The sequence below is a fragment of the Anabrus simplex genome, chromosome 1 (assembly GCF_040414725.1).
Source record: "Anabrus simplex isolate iqAnaSimp1 chromosome 1, ASM4041472v1, whole genome shotgun sequence".
NCBI lineage: Eukaryota > Metazoa > Arthropoda > Insecta > Orthoptera > Tettigoniidae > Anabrus > Anabrus simplex.
The window spans coordinates 968,043,197-968,060,135 of NC_090265.1; positions in this window are offsets into that span (position 1 = coordinate 968,043,197).

A 16,939-nucleotide genomic window follows, 5' to 3' on the forward strand; every position below is an offset into this window, starting at 1 on the left:
TCTACCGACACAAGGCTGACATATATGAGCACCTTCAAATACCATCGCACGGAGCCAGGATCGAACGTGCCAAGTTGGGGTCAGAAGGCCAGCGCCTCAACCGTGTGAGTCACTCAGCCCGGCAAGGCGAACTTCTAATCCGTTGAAAATATCGACATTCTGTTTTCATACAGTCACGTCCTAGTTCGTGAACCATGGGCAATGGCTGAGTGGCCTAGTAAGTGGTCCTGAGCGTAGGGATACCAGTTGCTATGGAATGGGAGTGGGCATCTCGGACATATTCTGAGTCATGGCCCTCCTTGTGCTCAGGCGGCTAGGACTATACAATTCACCGGTGGTCCATAACCTGTTAGAGGAGAGATCCTCACTTGGACTATGTGTAAGTAGGGTAGCATCCTGCTTCACAGAAGTTTCACCGAGCACGCTCAGAACGCTCGGACCTATGGGAGTAACAGAGCCCCACTCCCATTTGACAGGCGAGAGACTCCTTTGAAAACACTTGGCGAACGAAATGGAATTCGATGGGGAGCTATCAATATTAATGGAGCTTATGGAAGAACTGGCTGAGTCAGCGAAGATGATGCGTCTGGATGAGTTAGAAGTTATTTATATTCGCGTAAGGGGAGATAACGAGGAAGAGATAGGAAATTATAAGGTGTACTTGACGGGTGTTAAAAAGGGAAGGATAGAGTGTGGGTTAGGACTGCTTATCACGAATACTATTGCACGCAACACAGTTTCTGATAGGCACGGAAATTAGCGAATGATGTGGGTAGATTTGGCAGTTGGAAGAATTAGGACGAGAATTGTCTCAGTACTAGACGGGTGTTAAAAATGGAAGGACAGAAAACGGAAATGAATAGTGTTTTTGGTAATTCAGGTGAATTCATAATAGATCCCAGGGAATCACTGCACCATGTGGGAGTGCAGATGAGGATGAAGTTGACAAGTTTCATGAAGCATTGAGCGACATCGTAGTCAGGGTCAACAGCAAGGATAGGATAATGCTAATGGACGATTCAAATGCGACAGTTGAAAATGAAACTGAAGGATACGAAAGGGTGATTGGTAAATTTGGGGAAGATATGGACTCTTATAGAAATGGGAAGCGTTTGCTGGACTTATATGCTAGTATGGGATTAGCACTGATGAATACATTCTTGAAGCATACGGCTATTCCGCGCTACACATGGGAGGGTAGGGGCACCAGATACATAATAGTCTATATATCATAACAATTTTGAATTCAGAAAATCTGTTAGGAATGTGAGGGTTTTCCGGGGATTTTCGATGATACAGGCCATTATCTGATCTGTAGTGAACTAGGTATCTCTAGGCATAGGCCAATTAGGGAAGAAAATCTCCTGGGTGAGGAAATCAGACAGAAGTACATGGACGTGAAAACTTCCATACAATGGACAGCAAGCAGGTTCAGAATACAGAAAGGGAATGGTTGGCATACAGGAACGGTGTGGTAGAAAGAAAAAGGGAATGCCTAGGAACAACTGTGTGTTGAGATGGGAAAAAGCGAACATTTTGATGGAATGATGAAGTGAGAGCAGCTTGTAAATATAAAAAGAAGACGTATCAGAAATGGCTCCGAACAAGGACTGAAGCAGCTCAGGAATTGTACGCAGATGAAAGAAACAGGGCGATACAAATAATTGCTCAATCTGAAAAAGAAGTCCGTGGGAAAAGTTTTGGTAATAACCTGGAAAGTCTAGGTCAAGCAACAGCCAAACTTTTCTGGACAGTATATAGAATCTTTGGAAGGGAGGGGAAAATGAAATGTTTTGGGTAATTCAGGTGAACTCATAATAGAGCCCAAGGAATCACTGGACAGGTGGAAGGAATATTTCGAAAATCTTCTCAACCTAAAAGGAAATCTTCCTGATAACGTTGCAAACAACCGAGCTCATGGGGAGGAAAACAATGACGTTGGTGAAATTACACTTGATGAAGTGGAAAGGATATTAAATAGACCACATTGTCATAAAGCAGCAGGAATAGATGAAATTAGACCTGAAATGGTGAAATTTGGTGGGAAATTAGGGATGAAATGGCTTCATAGTGTGATAAGATTAGCATTGACTATTAGTAAGATACGTTCTGATTGGACAAAAGCAGTAATTCCACTTATCTATAAGTAAGGGAACAGAAAGGATTGCAGCAGCTATCGAGGTATCTCAATCAGTATACCAGGCAAAGTGTTCTCTGGCATTTTGGAAGGGAGAGTGCGAGCAATGGTGGAGATGAAGTTGGATGAATATCAGTGTGGTTTCTGACCACAGAGAGGCTGTCAGCATGAGATTTTCAGTATGCGCCAGGTAACGGAAAAATGTTGTGAGAGGAATAGAGAGCTATGTTTATGTTTCGTGGAACTAGAGAAAGCATATGACAGTGTACCGAGGGAAAGGATGTTCACCGTACTGGGGAACTATGGAATTATGGGTAGATTATTAAAATCCATCAAAGGCATTTATGTTGACAATTGGGCTGCAGTGAGAATTGATGGTAGAATGAGTTCTTGATTCTGGGTACTTACAGGGGTTACACAAGGCTGTAATCTTTTACCTTTGTTGTTTATAGTTTTCATGGATCATCTGCTGAAAGGTATAAAATGTCAGGGAGGGATTCAGGTAGGTGGAAATTTAGTACGCATTCTGGCCTATGCTGATGGCTTGGTATTATTGGAAGATTGTGCCGAAAGCCTGCAGTCTAATATTTTGGAATTTGAATATAGGTGCAATGAGTATGGTATGAAAATTAGGCTTTCGAAGACTAAATTGATATCAGTAGGTAAGAAATCCAAGAGAACTGAATGTCAGCTTGGGGACACAAAGGTGGAACAGGTAGATAATTTCAAGTATTTAGGATGTGTGTTCTCCCAGGATGGCAATATAGTAAGTGAGATCGAATCAAGGCGCAGTATAGCTAATGCAGTGAGCTCGCAGTTACGCTCAACAGTCTGTAAGACGGAAGTCAGCTCCCAGACGAAACTATCTTTAGATTGATCTGTTTTCAGATCAACTTTGCTTTACGGGAGCGAAAGCTGGGTGTTAGAAAATAACAGACATGAAAGTGGCGAGAATGATTGCTGGTTCAAACACATGGGAACAATGGCAGGAGGGTACTCGGAATGATAAGATAAAAGATAGGAATGAACTCGATGCATGAAGCTGTAGGCATAAACCAGCTTCGGTGGTGGGGTCATGTGAGGCGAATGGATGAGGATAGTTTACCAAGGAAAATAATGGACTCTGTTACGAAGGGTAAGAGACGTAGAGGTAGACGAAGACGTCGATGGTTAGACTCAGTTTCTAACGATTGGAGATAAGAGGTATAGAACTAAACGAGACCACACAAGTTGTTACAAACAGAGGATTGTGGCGTCGTTTAATAAATTCACAGAGGCCTGCAGACTGAACGCTGAAAGGCATAACGGTCTATAATGAAGATGTATGTGTAATACCAATAATAATAATAATAATAATAATAATAATAATAATAATAATAATAATAATAATAATAATGGTATTAACAATTGTATCAGGGGTACACCTTCCCCAGCTATTTAAATTGCGGGTCTTCTCTATGGCCATCTATGTCAGCGAACACGAACTTTTAAAAACCTAAAAATTTCTTCTCCGATGGTTAGACCTGGTGGACTAAACACAAATTAATTGCTGAAGGTACTTTTGTTGTTGTAGTTGGTAAACCGTTTTCCTGATTTTTTTATTGTGCCGAAGTTGTTAACACTTCACCTGGTTTCTCCTCTAATGTAAGCCGCCTATTTCACGCCTGTAACTAAGCTCTCTAGCCAATGAAACCCGGGGGTGTGTATGGAAATTTAGCCCATCAGTGCTCTGTATTTTAATTTAATCTGGAACTTTCCCCTTCGGAACTATTTAAGGAGAGCACTTTAGGGCAGTCTTATCTGTACTAAGTGCGACTTGACGGAGGTTAGAGAGGGCAGGAGGCAGGTTCGGCTGGCTTGTAGAAGATCCAGCGCTATAAAGTAATGGCAAAATTTATCTAAACATGTGATTGTGCCGGCGGGAATTTGAGGGGAAGTTTTCAGCAGTTTTCTTAATATCTAAAATGTAATCTTTCCTTTTTGGGCTGAAATTTAGGGCCTTCTGCGCAGTCTTCGGACTCTGTTTATATTCCCTCCTGGGAAAACATTTAATGTAAGGGAGAACGAGTGGAGACCCTCGGATCTCTCCCCTTCAACTTTTGAGATGGGTGACTAAAGTTTTAACCACTATCTTTCGTAAATCTTGCCGCGGCTTTTAAATGTTCACCCTTTGGTCACCCTTTTTTGTATGGTATTTGCCTCTGTATCATTGGGCCTTAAGTCCACTTAGGTTTCTGTCGCTTGCCGAATGTTCGTTAAGGTGTGTTGGTGTTTCGCCTCCTTACCTTTTGTTAATGGCCGGTTTTGTGCAGCCTTTTCTTTTTATTCTTTAGGCCTTGTAGTATGGATAATTATTCCCCTGTATATTCTTTATGGTTTCTCGGGTACCGTGACTACGTTTAGGTTCCCTTAAGGAACAGTACTTAATACTGACTGTGACACTTTGTAATAGATAAGCCCACCATGTGGCAACTGGTGTACGAACACTATGAAGTGGGGTCAACCTAGGGGTTACCGAGTGTAATTTAAATTGTAACTAGCAACTGACTGCTGGATTGAGGCTAGCGTCTATTGTATCTTGGAGCTGATACTCCTATAATATTGTACCTGTACGGAGCAACTATGCTCATTCATAACACTGTACCCGTCAGGGGCAATTATGCTCTTTCATATACCGGTCTCAATAGCTGCAGTCGCTTAAGTGCGGCCAGTATCCAGTAATCGGGAGATAGTGGGTTCGAACCCCACTGTCGGCAGCCCTGAGTATGGTTTTCCGTGGTTTCCCATTTTCACACCAGGCAAATCCTGGGGCTGTACCTTAATTAAGGCCACGGCCAATTCCTTCCCATTCCTAGGCCTTTCCTATCCTGTCGTCGCCATAAGGCATATCTGTGTCGGTGCGACGTAAAACAAAAAAATAGTAGCTCTTTCATATGTAAGTTACCGACTAGGATTTCTCCCAGTTCATTTTCTAACTCATTAAAGACTTACATTTAATGTAAGGGAGCACGAGTGAGGACCCTCGGATCTCTCCCCTTCAACTTTTCAGCTGGGAGACAAGTTTTAACCACTAAGTTTTGTATATCTTGCCGCGGCTTTAAAATGTTCCCCTTTAGTCACCCTTTTTAGTATGGGATTAGCCTTTGTATCATGGGGCCTTAAGTCTACTTAGGCTTTTGTCGCTTGCCGAATGTTCGTTAAGGAGTGCTGGTGTTTCGCCTCCTTACCTTTTGTTAATGGCAGGTTTTGCGTAACCTCTTCTTTTTATTCTTAAGGCCTTGTTGGAGCTCACGAGCTCCTTGTTAATGTAAATATCCCCTAGTTATATTTCAACTGTTCCTTGTTACGTCATTAAATTACTCCCACTGAAAAGAAAGGAGAGAAGTAAAATTTCCAAATATTGTTAAAGTAAATGTTTGCTCTAAGTGATTCCCTGTCCAGCCATTCAACCCACGCGCTTCCTATTCCTCTGAGAGCCACGGAATAGCGGTAATATTATAATAATAATAATAATAATAATAATAATAATAATAGTATAATAATAATAATAATAATAATAATAATAATAATAATAATAATAATAATAATAATAATAATAATAATAATAATCTCTTTGCTTTGCTTTGCTTTAGGGCTGGGTCGCTCTTCCTGACGCTAAGTCTTCGGCATGTGGAAGTATATTGTCGCTATTGCATGTTTCTGTAGTGATTGGTAATGTGAGGAGTTGTATGAATGTGAAGAGGTGTGTTTTGGGACAAAGATCCAGTCCCCGAGCCAGAGGAATTAACCAGATGTTCCTAAAATCCCCGGTGTTTCCAGGATTCGAAACTGTGATTCTCTTAAACAAAAGTAGCAACGCTGACCAGTCAGCTAAACGGATGAAATGAAATGGCGTATGGCTTTTAGTGCCGGGAGTGTCTGAGGACATCTTCGGCTCGCCAGGTACAGGTCTTTTGATTTGACGCCCGTAGGCGACCCGCGCGTCGTGATGAGGATGAAATGATGATGAAGACGACACATACACCCAGACCCATGCCAGCGAAATTAACCAATGATAGTTAAAATTCCCGACCCTGCCGGGAAATCGAGCCCGGGACCCCTGTGACCAAAGGCCAGCCCACTAACGATTTAGCCATGGAGCCGGACAGCGGATGATAATAGACTAATAATAATATGTATTTTATTCCATCCTGTGAGATCTCCGAATCTAAGCAACACTGAGCGAAGTAAGCAGTCGGCAGGGTTCTCGCAGTGCTGTTACGTCAAAGAGGAGAACTGGAAACTGGCCACCCTACCTCAAGTAAACTCTGGATGAGATATCTACTTAGTGGCTCCCTGGCTTAGCCAGAAGCACTCAATAGGCCACCATCGAGGTTCGGATAAGGCGAAAGTTTTGTTTATTGATTTTATATGATTGGCATATTTTCGTTCATTATAAGTGTTAAATGGTCTCTCGAGCCGGAAAAGGGAGCTGACAAGGAGTTTTACATCTTCATAGGAGTCTCTCACATATGCCTACTGCGACGGGATTCGGTCTGGCAACCTTGAACGAATTAGGTAGGTGGGAAAACTACTACGTATCAAGTCGGTTTGATATTTTATTTTGTGGGCGTGGTCATAATCTGGATATTCTGGCTGCTCCTTCTTCTGGTTATTATTATTATTATTATTATTATTATTATTATTATTATTAGTTTTATTATTATTATCCTAGCGGAGAGTTGTGGGGCACATGAATTTCTTTAGTGTTAGAGATGACTTAATCACTAGTTATAAAAGGAAAACACAATCATTGCGACCTAGCAATAGCTATATAAATCTGTTGTCTCCAAAGAACTTGTTTTCTTACATGATATATAGCTGCAACTGGTTTCGTAATAGAGCCACCGACGTAGCTCGGATGTCTGGGAAATAAATAATAACAGGCAAACATGAACCACAGCTTTATAGACTAGGAAGGGAAACTGAACCATCATATGGACACGATTATTAAATGATCAACTGTTAGCTGGTTCTCAAATATGTAATGACGCTTTAGTTGCTGATTTAAATATAAATCAAAAAGAAGTTGTGCTTGAAAATACAGAGAAATCAATCAGAATACGACATTTTCAATTGAAGCTCATTTCATAAAAAGAAACATTTCCAACTTTCCGACTCTTACGTAAAAAAAGAAAGAAAAATTCACCCGACACTTCAGTAGACTGGATCGTTTGTCTGAATGTCCTTGTAATATCTAGCTGGGCAGATGACCAAGATGATAGGCCCCTTTAAATAAACAACATCATCATAATTATTTTTAATAGCTGAATATATTTAAATGAATTAACCTGCATTTGAATATACATTTATTGTTCTTCAATCGCGCAATAACGTTTTCCTAAGCCAGAGATCAATATAAAGAATGTTCGTGATCTCAGAACTTTCAAACATACCTTGTAAATTGAAGGTAACTAGTCTGTTAAAGAATATTTGATACGCTTTTGCATTCTAATCTACAACTGTTTGAAAAACCGGGTAAATTGGTCGTGCGATTAGTGGCACGCAGCTGTGAACTTGCATCCGGGAGATAATGGGTTCGGACCCCACTGTCGGCAGCCCTGAAAATGGTTTTCCGTGGTTTCCCATTTCCACTCCAGGCAAATGCTGGGGATTTACCTTAATTAAGGTCACGGTCGCTAGCTTCCCACTCCTAGGTCTTTCCTATCCCATCATCGCCATAAGACCTATCAGTGTCGATGCGACGTAGAGCCAATTGTAAAAAAAAAGTTTGAAAACTGCCTCGATTGGCTCGGTGGTAGAATATCTAACTGATAATCTTGATATAATAATAAAATGCAGTCGCCAGCGGGATACAGGAGAGCGTATCTACACGATGCCACAGAAGATGACTACCGCAGCAGTAGTCGAAACGTCTGGGAGAAGCGAGAGGAGTGGACCACGGCATAACAGCCCGGAAGAATTTTATTATTATATTGACACCGGCCGTGAAAGTCTTCATACTTTAATGATAATCTGGAGTTCGATCCTGGATGAAGTAGTCGAATTTTGAAATTCGGTCAAAAATCATGGCACTACATCTCATTCATTTTTTTTTGCTACTTATTTACGTCGTACTAACACATCCAAGGTATTAGGCGACGGGGTAGGGGGGTGGGGAAGGGCTATAATTAGGAAGGTAGCGGCCGTGACCTTAATTAAGGTACATCCCCAGTATTTGCCTGGTGTGAATGTGGGAAAACACGGAAAAACATCTTTAGATCTGCCGACGTGAGATTCAAACCCACTATCTCCCGAATGTAAGCTCACAGCTGCACGACCCTAATTCCATGACCTCCTCGCTTAGTCATCTCGTTACTGTTGGTATATTAATTAATGATATCTGGTTACGCGCACAGCGTCACTTGATAATATCAAATTAAGTCAGCCACAGTATTCGTTCAGAAAATATCTGATTCGTTGCTGGACAGCAGCACAATCAGAATGTCGTCCGTTTAGATCGCAGCACGTCATGTACAGTATATAACTCAGGCCGTGCGATTGTTGTTACTACTGTATGAAATTCCTAGCGCTAGTGATGTGTCATGGTTTCATTTACGTGGGCGAGTAAATTCGGAAAAAAATACCTGTATTGGCCTCTTGGGAACCTAAGTTAATTTAATCTCCACGACCCGTATATTAGTGTTTGGAACGTTAGTACACCTTCAAGAATAAAGTAATGGGATGGTTTTCCTTCAATATATCATTATGTCCAACCGATACCCTGAATTATGTTTGAAGAGTTAAAGGTAATCTGCTGCGGTGCGCGCTCAAGGTCAATCGGCTAGAGCTTTCTTGTCTACCACCGTTCAGCGCGTGATCAGAAGACGACGACTATTTGACGAATAATTCAGTTCTACTACTTTTGTCAGTGGGTTAGCATTGCAAGAACCAGACGATTCTTTTGGTGCCAGTAGGAAGGATTGTGCTAGGGGTGGGAAGGAAGCGAGCGTGACCTTAAATAAAGTGCCTGGTGTAAAACTGGAAAACTATGGAAACGTTTTTCAGGACTGACTGTTGTTGGGTTCGAACCCACCACCTCCCGAATACAAGCTAACACCTACACGGCCCGAACCACATAGCCAACTCGCTTGATTCTATTATTACTACTAACTTATTACTACGACATTCTATTTCACCTCATTCTCCCCGTCTACCACGTCCACTTCCAACAAGAAATCATAGTCCAGGCTTAAAACACCTGTCCCGTGTATAATTTGTTAGCCGTATCAGTACAAATAGTGACGTTGTCACACACTGTTAACACGCACGATTCCACAAACAACTCCAAACAAGATGTCTGATTTCAGTTAAGAACTAATTCCTTCAGCACAGGCTTTCAGTTACTCGAGAGGTCGGAACTACGGTAATATTAGGTGGCATTCTACACACAGGATTGATAACTACAGTACATATTTGTGCCATAGTCACTTGTAGAGGCATGATTTTTTTGCAAAACGATAAACGCGACAAAAAATATTTTGAAGCGATTTTGGATATCTTTACGAAACATATGTTTCTGGTTAAGAAAATATGGATATTAGTTCGCGAATTAAAGCGATAAGCCCATTTTAAAGCGAAATTCAATTATTTCGCGATAAGCGCGATATTACTGCGAAATCTGTAGTGAATAACGAACTTCAAATTTTGTTCCAAGATTATGTATGAAAAGAAAAGGAAGAGCGAAGAAAGATTCATCAACAGAAAAGAAATATGTTATCATTAATCCAATGGAAAATCTCTTTAAGACATGGCATCAAAGAAAAGGGGTTGGCTCCAGGCTTCTTGCCAAACCAAATGTTTGGAATGTTGTTCTTGTGGTGGCTGGTAATCCCACCGCAGCCTGTCTCCTCACGGCATTGTGCAACCCTGGAATCCCTAATGACGTCTACAAGCAGCAGAATTGACTGGTGTATTTCGGCTTCGTGGTCAGGTAAAATTAAAAACGTAATCACAGATATAGCGAAGATGGGTCGCTTGACAAGTGTTTCGGTGCACAGCAGAGCCAAACAGTTTGCGAGTGAAGGTTTATACGCTTCGGAAAGCAATATTTTAATGTATAAATTGTGTAATGTTTGTATCGATTGGAAGAAAAAAGATACTGTCTCAAAACATTGTTTTAAAAATAAGGACCATTCAGAACGTAAATTTAGCACTCCAACAGTGAAACGGCAGGCACCAATAGAACTTTAATTAGATATGCAAACGAAAGCTAAGAGTGAAAAAATAGTATGTACCAGGTATGTGCAATCTATCAATTAAACCTCCACAATCAACAATCAGTGATAGTAATGAAACCTTTAATGATTAATTTTAGAATTTCATTAAAGCGAAATTAAAGCGATACGACAATATCTATTTTGCGAAATAACGCGATAATTAGTATCCTTCTCGCGAAATCGTTCAAAAATTAATGCGAAAAAATCATGCCTCTAGTCACTTGTATTATCCTTTAATGCCGCTGTACTAGGAAGCGACCTTCGATGTGTTAATATGACGTTAAACCACTAGCAAAAAAGCAATTTACTGGAACGACGTAACATCTCTAACATCCTTCATCTATCGACTGGAAGTTAATGAGACATGGTCAAGCGATGTATTTCCCCTCGAATTTAAGTACATAATAACAAACTACAGTGGAACCTCGATATCTCGAATCAGCACCGGAGCTAAATTTTATTTCGAGTTATTGACATTTTGAGATATGGAGAATACCCTATACCCAGCGTGTGCGGTCTCTTTAGAGGAAAGATGCTTTAAATTTCAAAATGTGATAGTTATATAAAATTGGTCAAACATGTTCTGTAACTTACTGTCTCCTTCATTATACACTTAAGAAAATGGAAATTGCAACACCATGAAGGCATTGGTCGTTTGTGTTGATTTTCAAGATGTGGAACGATGCTATGTAGACATGTAAACGATCAAAGTTTCAGACCCATTGGATCGTTGCTACAGGTCTCCCCACGTGATTGGTCGCGGAGGAATCAACTACAGTATACGGACTCTGGTGTAGCGTAGATGACTTGCACTCTGTGCAGTGAAGTGTTCCCCGTCAAACATGCCTCGACGACAGAGAAGAGCACGCTATCAACAACTGTCGCCGTTTGAGAGGGCTCGGATAATTGGGTTGTGTGAGGCTGGATTATCGCTAAGGACTGTCGCTGCACGTGTTGGCCGACAGGCATCTACGGTACTACGTGTATGGCAACAGTGGTCAAATGAAGGTACCCACGCTCGTAGACCTGGCACAGGCTCAGCGCGACAGACAACTGTGAGAGAGGATCGCCGCCTCATTCGGATGGCCCGGATGGAACCCCATGCAACAGCAGCGCAAATTCGAGCAGCTGTGGCACCCCACCTTACACAACAAACAGTTGGTAATCGCCTGCGTGCAGCTGGCTTACGAGCCCGTGTCCCTGCAGAAGGTGTTCCACTGACCCCACAACAGCGACATGTAAGGCTGGCCTGGTGTCGAGAACGATCGACGTGGGTCGACGAATGGTATAGGGTCGTCTTTAGTGATGAATCGCGCTTCTGTCTTGTCCGCAGTGATCGCCGGAATCGTGTGCGCCGACGTACCGGGGAGAGGGGCTGCCCAGATCTTATTGTCGAGAGGCACACAGGGCCAACACCAAGCATTATGGTCTGGAGAGCTATTGGCTTTAATGTGAAATCCAAATTAGTGCTTCTTGAGGGCACTATCACTGCTCGACAGTACGTTGATAGGGTACTCAATCCAGTGGTTGTCCCTATGATGGCGAACATTGCTAATGGGATGTTTCAGCCGGACAATGCCCGGGTTCACAATGTACACATCTCCAGAGAAGCTCTCCACGACATCACAACCTTAGAATGGCCCGCCAGATCCCCGGACCTCAGTCTTATTGAGCATGTGTGGGACATGATGGGTCGACAACTCGCCAACCGTCCTCAGCCACCCTCAACTCTGGAACAACTGACCCGTGCAGTGCAGCAAGCACGGGCCACAATTCCTCAGGAAGCAATCCAGGGCCTTATTGACTCCATGCCTCGACAAATTCATCAACGTATTGCAGCTCGTGGTGGGCACATCCTGTGTTGATTGCTGTCCAAACTTGCGGTCAGAGGGACCTGAACGTGTAATCATCGAAGCACAACCAAACACTCGTCCTGCATGTTCAATTGCAGCAATGTAGCACCACTCCTTCTGGGTGTTGCGATTTCCATTTTCTTCAGTGTAAATATGTCAATATCACAACTTCTAAATTTCCTAAGGACAAATCTTTAACGGGAAAATACGTTAGGGTACTCGCCGTGGCCATTGTATAGTGCTTGGTAATATTTTGGTATGTTTTAGATATATTTATACCAGGTTTATTACCATAGAACACGAAATTTTCCTTTCGATTGTGACAAGGAAATACGTTCTAGGCCTATTTCATTCTACTGATGAAAGAAGCCTGAATTTTCCACTGTCAGTGTTTATGTCCCTGTGTTGCAATGTTTAAAACTTTTCCTGGTGCTGATTAATACCATTTATTAATCTAAATTTATCCATTTACAGAATGAATGGTAGTTTAGAAATTCAGTTAACCGATAAAAATATGTGTAACCTTGATGATGAGTGTCTGTGTGGTGTTCTGTTGAAAGCAGTCATTAAAACGTAGGCTGAGTTGGAAACATTTTCTTTAATCTCTTTTACACTTGTTATGTTTCACTGAGAAATATTAATAAAGTTTGTGATTTTCAGTTTTTCTGCATTTAGGATCATGTACGTAGGTGAAAGTGGGCTGATATTCTTAAAAATGTATCTTTATATCCACATTTGAAGTTGATTACTGTAATTCATTGTAACTCAAAATGGCATTTCAACGTACCGGTATTTGTGTTTGGTGTTGCTCTATTCATTTATTTTACATGTCATGATTTAATAAAAGTTTGTGATTTACAACTTCGTAGGTTGTAGGATTATGGACGAAGGTCAAACATTTGTTTAAGTTTTAATACTCATTTTAGACGGTCCAGTAACATAATTTGGCGATTCTTAACTTTGGAAACACTGTTTATGTTAAATATAATTTTTTTTGCTAATATTGTGAACATTATCAGCGTTAATTATTTTACGCTTTCCGCTAATCTCACAACAGACAGCAAAACTACATCGACCGAGTGAGTTGGCCGTGCGGTTAGTGTCGCGCATCTGTGAGCTTGCATTCGAGAGAGAATGGATTCGAACCCCACTGTCGGCAATCCTGAAAATGGTTTTATGTGGTTTCCAATTTCCACACCTTACCTGCACCTTAATCAAGGCTACGGCCGCTTCCTTCTCACTCTTAGCCCTTTCCTGTCCCATCGTCGCCATAAGACTTATCTGTGTCGGTGTGACGTAAAGCAAATTGTATAATAAAGAAATAAGAAACTACACCGAGGGCTAAGGCGCAAGTCCATCGCTAATTTGGATTCTGCACTACGGTCTTATATATACTGCAGTTCGTCTTGGCTAATTTGCTGGTTGGGCACCTCCTAGATAATTAGGCCTCACAAAAGCGCGGTGACATCACGTTAGGAGGCGATCGCAATCCAAAGAAACGTGGAGCATGGTCAAACAGCGACGTTATTTTGATATATTTTGGCTGTGGAATGATTTATATACGAGCAAATAACGTTAAAATTTTGAAGGACATTGAATTACATCGTAGTTATTACCGCATTTTAGCGACTCTGTCATTAAACATAAACAGCACACAGTTTTGAATCACGATAACATTTTACAGTGTTAACTTACTCTAGACCGACATCACATGACATAACCTTGTTTCTTTAATTTGTTTTAACCGATTTTTTCGTGCGTTTCTTTTATTATTATAATTATAATGAATTCATTATTATAAGGAATACACATACATTTCCAGGTTTCTTTTGTCCAGAAGTTCTTAACCTATTTTGTGTTACGTGGAAAACTCCAGTAGTAAAACCTATTTACCTTTTCCCTATATTGCACCCGCCCCCTACCCGTAGGGTCTCCAGCGAAACATCTACAGGGTCGTTAACCGGGTTGAAATCAGGAGGGCATCAAATATATATAAATAATTTAGCAGCATAAAGGGTAGGATAATACGGGTGTCATAACAACAATACAATACAATGAGAACAATATTTTAAAATTTTAAACAAATCAAAGGGGTTTATTGAATCATGATGATGATGAAGAATATTGCAAGTATACAAGACGAGTACATGAATCGATGTTTACATCATTTCGGATTGTTGATTAATATTATATTTGAGGGATAAGACCGAGTACTACCATTCATTACGGAACTATATGACGACTCCACGTGTACGGAGTATTGAGCATCAATCACTGAAGCCAGTCCCAATTTTACTGGGCAAACAAAATCATAATACTGAAATGTAAACAAATCTGAGTGACACCTAATCTAAGAAAATTTGATTCCCCATTTGAATAACCTTAAATAATATAATACAAACAACACAACATTCAGAGGTCTTGGGTTCGGATCGAACCCCCACACGTATATACAAACTCGCTGCACCAATGGGAGATACCATTGTCGACGCTGAATGACATCACAACACAATAACCCATGAACACTCAAGAGAAATACAAAATTTATATGCAGAATACAAGTGAAACCCGTCATCTGTCCCAACATAGTGAGACTGCTGTTCACACGCCCAAAGCCAAACCTGGATCCACGACGTCTCCAGGGATCCTGAAAGCCCTACTAATGATTTTATATGCAAGAAAAGAATAAAGGAAAAGAAAACCGGATCACTGATTTACGAAGTCTATCTAAATCAGCTTAGAAAATAAATCAATAGGACTCCCCACAGGGACAAATATACGATGGATTACAATTTCGCGGTGCGTGTTCAAAGGCACAAAAAATTGAAGGAGGCTCGCTCGTAAATACGGGTTCGCGGTCTGCCACCCTCTCAGCTGGGAGCGTGACAGAGGGACAACTTACCGCTGTCAAAGGAGAACAATTTCGTCCCTTTAAAACATCACTCTCACATCAAATCGCAACATAAAATAACTCCCTCATTACAGTGAGGTGATTCACAATTCATCTCTCAATTCATATGCCTCCACATGTGTACAACACTATCTGACTTGAAATATTTCACACCGTGAGCCCTGACTTTAAATCCATCCTAACTTCGTCACCTTACGCACTTGTCAGCAAACTATTACCTTACCTACGCACAAAATCTTACACACAGCTGGTCCGATAGTAATCAAGCAAACATAGAAATCTGAATACCAAAACACCGGGTTCTTTTATTATTAGAGGATCTTTCAAAATGTGCCTAATCTCTACTTGATGGTCCTATGTGACTTAAATGGTCATTAAGTCGTCACTTTACCCTTATGTCTTGACAACAGAAAAAATGTTACTTAAAAACTAGCACAATAATATTTTCACACGATTCTAAGTGTAATTATGGTCCTACAGTTATAGAAACACACGTTAAAAAAGAACATAATAGGAAAATGAATATGGGCCCTAGCCTAAATATTCCATTGGAGGTCATGGTGCGGCTCTCTGGGCGATTTTACAGCTACATTTCTTCTTTCACACAGCTTAATATACACTCATATTACTCGGCATGCATCATAGGTCCGCCAGTTGAATACCAACCCCTCTTACACAATCCGTCCCCAAACTAATAAAACTAACCATTATATTCAAAACAACAACACAGAAACGTAACCCCAAATAAAATGAAAAGAAAAGCAAACCTCTCCACAAACAAATTTACCCATATCTACAAGTTAAGTTACTCAGACTTGTTACTAAAATAACTCTGTGCCATGCCTTTGCACATTTGCAATTTAAAAACCAAAATCGCTATCAATTAATAACTACAGCATTATAAACGATATTCCCCGTCCCCCTGACGTCATGCATAATAGGATGGTATTACTCAGCCTTATTTTCCCTGGATAACACCTTGGTCAGGTACGGGACGTCCATCCTGTGGGTTTAGTGCTGGTTCATGTCCACGTTAATGACTGTCGATTCCACCTGCTGGCTGCGACTGCTAATTTCCATCGTCCTTGCTACTGGAAATCTTCAGTATCTAGGCAAAAATACACACACAGTTGATACTCGTTGCGTTTGTCTGCGTTACCGCGCACTAATCGACCCGCTCTTTGATTAAGTGTCCCGGAATCAAATAAATGAATACAGGGTATTTCGACACGTACCGTACAACTTAGTCATTGCTCGATTCTGAGTTAAAGCCTGCATTGATGGTTATGAATTTCATGTTTTTGGTCCGTATTGAACTGAGAATAATATATAAGTAATAATAATAATAACGTAAACGTTTCCACCTTTTCAATACTACAATATATTTACAAAATTACAATATATTTACAAAATTACAAATATATTGTAGTATTGAAAAGGTGGAAACGTTTACGTTATTATTATTATTATTACTTATGTATTAAAGCCTGCATCACAGACCGTAGTAATGCTTGTACTATGACAGCTTACTTCTCTGTCTCGGGCGAAGGGCGTAGTAATAATAATAATGGGGCCGATGACCTTAGATGTTAGGCCCCTTTAAAAAAGCATCATCATCATCAATAATAATACGTCTACGAGTTTAAATTATACTGTAGTTCGAAACTCGTGAAAATTTACCTGCGTACTTAATTGTATCATATCCCACTCGAATTAAGCCGTTTTACCTATTCTCTGTTTTAACAGTACACAAGACAAAAGAACTTTGATTTCGATCAGG